This window comes from Styela clava, chromosome 1, assembly GCF_964204865.1.
Source record: "Styela clava chromosome 1, kaStyClav1.hap1.2, whole genome shotgun sequence".
Classification (NCBI taxonomy): Eukaryota; Metazoa; Chordata; class Ascidiacea; order Stolidobranchia; family Styelidae; genus Styela; species Styela clava.
Window position 1 is genome coordinate 28,821,436 of NC_135250.1, and position 5,341 is coordinate 28,826,776.

Here is a 5,341-nt window from a genome sequence, read left to right on the forward strand (position 1 = left end):
GCTACATCATAACAAGGTAATAATTTAGTGTTTCATGACCTTGAAATATGGATTCTAGAAACAATGCTATAAGATTGTTGTTTTTGCTGGTAATTTCAACGATGATATTGCTACAAGCTTTACATGAAGGAAATGCACGTGGAGGAAGTAAGTGGGGCTATTTTGATGCCATGATGTTTTAATTAAAAAATCTTTTGAAATATCATGTATGGGATTCGAAAATTTCAACAAATGTTTGACGAATACTTCGGCCATCCATCCAATTATTCTCCGAAATGGTATACAGTTAACAAAACAAGGACAGTTGTGGACAGTTCGCGAACGCAATATAAACTATTAATGAATTTTTATTTTCATTTTTTGCAGGATTTAAAGAGCAGTTTGCAATGAAAGGATAATGGGGATATCCAAGAATAATGGGGTGAATATATATTTTTGTTTTTCAAATTTTTGGTTTATGTAATCGGAACACAGTGCACATTTGCCTAAAATATTATTCTTTATTTCAGGTCTGGGTGAATTTCAAAATAAAGATGAAAACCTATAATATACAATCCTTCTTTGGAATATGTCATATATACACGTAATTAAAGCTGAAGCCAAAATTGAACATATATTTTTCTATCAACATGGGGGACGGTCTAAAAGTAGGCACTTAAGAATTAGGGATCTTTACAAGCACTTATTTTGTCAAAAAATAATGAGAGTAATAACTTAAAGATTATGAACTGATTATGTTATTGAGCAAAGTCTATAATGAGATTCAAATCTAAAATTTGAATGCTTACACGTGCTTAAGCACCACAAAAGTTCAGCAGCCCTGGAACTTCAAAAACAATAACGAAATCTGGATGATCACCAGAAAAAAGGCTTTAAAAGATATGTATTAGACATATTAGTTATTCGATGTTAATATCTGAAGTACGAGGGTTTAAGAGGGATGGCAAGTTTGTGCGTACCATTGGAAAAAGAGACAAGGAACAAATACTAAACATTCTCGTTAATTAAATAGCAATTTTGAATGAAAAATAGCGCTCTATAGAAATAAAATTAAAGGCCACGATAATTTCTAGCGACAGCGACTTCTTCCATCCAAATATTGGAGCCGATTGAATCATTACTTACTTTTTTACAACAGCGACGACGACAGCCTCAATTTAGCACAACAATCCAAAATGCACTTCGTGACTAAAAATCGAAGAGTTAGGAATGGGGAGCATGTTTTTCGGATTGGCTATTATTAGTCCGAGTCTGTTTAGCGGGTGTAATGACTGTTACATTGATATATATTTCATCCAACTGCTTCTCAGCAAATTTACATTTTTTTACGACTTCAATTGCTCACTTTGATGACTTCAAAGATACAAATTATCAAATCCTGAAAATAAACGAAAGACCTATACGATTAAAAGTCCGAAACTAAACATATCAAAAATGGCAATATCAATATTGTGTGCAATGTTAATAATTCAATATATGCTGAAAAACTTCATAGTCATAAATTCAATACATTTGTATAAATTATCCAAAATATTCAGAATTTAATTTGAAGACGAACTTTTGAATCTAACGGATTACCGTCGCGCCTCGTTGACTTGAAACCCCACTGCGTTACAAATTAAAATAACACGCAAAAGGTAAAATAGTCTTCATTCATACGATTTCGGAAACATAACAAATATTTGGGGGAGAGATCTCGAGAAAGTGGTTCTTTTTGTCATTGACCTCTCGTTGTTATTATTAAACAACAGGCGTGGTTATATATCGGAGCTACGGAAGAGTGTTAAATAAATAAAAAGAGAAGCTTTACCCAAACAATAATTTACCTGTATCGGTAGATTTACTCAATTAAGTAGGCTACATGCAACTAATAAGGGGTGGTCTTCGCACGAGAGCAAGCGACCATATTTGTGTACGAGATCCAGATTTAAAGCAGTATTTCCGGGTAAAATAAATGAGTTCATTATAATGTGCTTGCTAGCTGTTGTGCTCAGTTTTAAAGGCGTAACATATGATTTATTGTTCTTGTGATAACAATAAACAGAATTATTCTCATAATTTGTTTGGTTAGGTCATTATTGAATAATAATCTAGCGTTTCCCAAACTATTAATATGGATTCTGCACCAAATGTCGGATTGTTTCTCTCGCTGATAATTTCATTGATGACGTTTTTGCATGTGATAGTAATGGCTGCATGTTAAGGAGAAGTAGGTAGGTGTAAGTAGAATTTATTTCCAATGCAATTAAATCGAATGTTAAATGCAGCATGATGAATGAATAATGTTCTTTATGTTTATAATTTATTCGACATGTATTTGGTGAAAAATATTCAGCTTTTACCCCCTAAGTTCAGACAGTGAATTTAAGCCCATCCCACATATGTAACAACACATTTGATACTCAATATTCAATAACAATGAGGTTTACATTCAAAAGACCCCTTACGACCGACAGTGTGATTAAGATAAAATACTATATTATATTTAATAATTTTGTTTTTTCAGTCGGAATCAGGGAAAAGTTGGATTTGGAAAAAGATGAGGTGTACCCTTTACTATTTTTGGTGTTTGCAACCGAACCTAAAATGCGTTTCTTAATGCTATTTTTTATAACAGATAATATTTGTGAAGTTCAGAAAATGCACTGAAACCTGTTATTTTCTACAACATTTAAATTATATATGATAAATACAGAATGAAAGATGAAGTCAAAATATGGGTGATCAATATGTTCAAGTCTGAACAATGCTTCCTAAATGTAGAGAGCGAAAGAGACCACGAGAACGAGAAAATGTGAAGACATGAAATCCCTCAAGCATTTAAAAGCCTCCAGACAATATTTTCGACAAAAAATTTTTATTTTCAGATTCAAACTAAGATTTCCAAATGAAGGAAATCATTTCATTACAATGTTTTTGCTTGCGGTTTTTTTTGGTAGCTCGTGAAAAAAATGTAATATTTGATGCAGTAATGTTTATGTAATTTATGTTTCTTATGATAATTATGGACAAAATAAATGTAAAATTAATTGCGAAATAGTTGCAGTTTCATAGAAATATGCCGTTCTAAAAATTAAAAGGCGAGGCGATTATTCTGAAAAAATTATCAAAAAACTGGGCTTGCAATAATTATATTTTGTAATACGTATCATGAGCTTTTTTGAGTTTGCTTGAAAAGAAATAGATCTAGAATCAAGAAGATATTCCTCACGATGTAATATTATGAGGATTGCTATTAAGGAATGAAAAAATGACGTGAAGCATAAAACAAAGATGGATACACTGGCAAGCCTCGATCTGTATGCATTATAATACTCGTACAGTATACACTCTCTCGAGCTTAATTTTTATCGGTGGAGAAGTTTCGATGTTGTTTATTGAAACAGAATAAAAGAAATAAACCTAATGGAGGTTTAAAATAAGTGCATTGATTTATCACTTAATGACTGGTAATATCTTTTTACAGAATCTGTCTCTTAATGGACGTAAAATATTTATTTCTACTATGTGGAGCAGAAACTATAATGACAGACATCATAAGAATAATTTGTTGTCGAGTATAAGGAGCCTATGTATAAGTATATCATTTATCTAAACCACATATTATGCAAAATTTTCATTTCATTTTAATATTTAATTTAGTTCAATCATTACTGTTTACCAATATAGCGTCGCAGAGTCTGGAAATGTGAAATCTACAGCAAATGTTGGACTGTTTTACTCGCTAATAATTTCAATACTGATGTTGCTACAAGCTATAGATATGGTTACATGCCTTGGCCCACAAGGGCTAAGGAAGAATAACCCTAAATCCGTAATGTTGCAAATAAAAGTTGATTTCAATTGTTTTTTTTTATATTTTTATTATAAGATAGGTGAGCGCTCGAATGTTAAAAAAATGTCGATGAGAACAATTTATAATCTGTTTCTCATGTTCAAACTCTTGCTAGTCGAGTGTAGAATTCAACTAACCTATGATGATTAAAACGTGGCAGCCCTAGCCAAAATTATTCTTTCTGACAGTATGAAAACATTTAGTGTGTGAGTTTAATTTGTATTTTAGGACCTGTATACAAAGAAGAGTTTGATACCAATGAAAATTTAGAGAAATTGTTTGGAGAATAATAAGATGAATATATCCCTAATCTCCTATCATTGGTGATTGAAATCGGTACCAAATGAGTATTCATTCTGAATAGTATTCTCTTTTTCAGTTGTTCTGCTCGGATTGCTGAACAACTGCGAAGCCTTCTAAATCTAATATTATTCGAAATATATACATTAAAATATTGAGTGTAACAAATTTTCAAATGTTACTTTGCAAATTATCGCATATATGCACCAAATTAATTGTTGACTGTAGACTTTAATCTTTGGAGAAACACAGGTATTTTCCATCTGCATAAAACAATGATCTTATATTCTTAGGACAATGAGATCATCGATATTCCCACAAAATCTATTTCTATTTCACCTATTTTCCAATATATTTCCAATGCATTTGACCTTGATTATTGCGCCGACGTTTTAAACCGGAAATAATAATAATCTTGCTCAACCAAAATATCTCCTATCAAAAACGAAACGAACTAATTTCTGATTGGTCGAAAGTAAACCTTCTTTCCAAAAAGGTAATAAATAAAGTTGAGGATTTATCGACTAAAAGGGGAAATACCAAAAGCCTCTAAATATCATAGCAGCATAGCAACAAACATATCATAGCAGCAGCAACTAACGTTACAGTATACAACTTGCTAATTTAACTATTGACAAGACCAATCTTAGGTTCAATGCACAGGTTGCAGTGGGCCTCGTACTACGTAGGTACCGCGTTATTCCCAGGCATGGGCGACTTAGGACAGTTAGCCATACAGTGGGCCTTGCGCTAATGATTGGTGTTAATTATCGAATTGAAGTATTTGCACGTGGCATTTTGTGAGAGAAGCATTTTGATCCTGACGGAATTACTGGATCTTCAATTTGCGAATAAAGGTCAACATTGCTTAGTGGTCATAATATTGCGTTACTATTGTCAATTTGTAATGTAAATCGAATTCATATTCTTCAACGAAAGTTCTTATACATGTGCTCTGACTAGGCCAGGCACAATTTGTTTTGCTCAGACCGGTCCATATTAGATTAATGCTTCATGAGTGCGTGACAAAAATAACGCCAAGTATACGCCAAGTGAGTCATACAGGAAGTTGTCATATTTGAGTTCAAATTCAATGTATGAAGCCGCCAAGAAGGATATTATATTATGCTGTTTTGCTACGACGTGCAGTGAGTATTAATGCAATGAGCATGTAATGTAGAATTTATGATTGCTACCAGTAGAAAA

The 5,341-nt window shown here is 32.5% G+C and overlaps 1 long non-coding RNA gene across 1 annotated transcript; it reads left to right on the forward strand.

The window, feature by feature from the left end:
* On the forward strand, positions 1-622 carry LOC120334992 (uncharacterized). The gene is made up of 3 exons (XR_005568600.1): positions 1-147; positions 367-421; positions 510-622. It is a non-coding gene; the product is annotated as an uncharacterized LOC120334992 (long non-coding RNA).
* Positions 623-5,341: the final 4,719 nt, after the last annotated feature.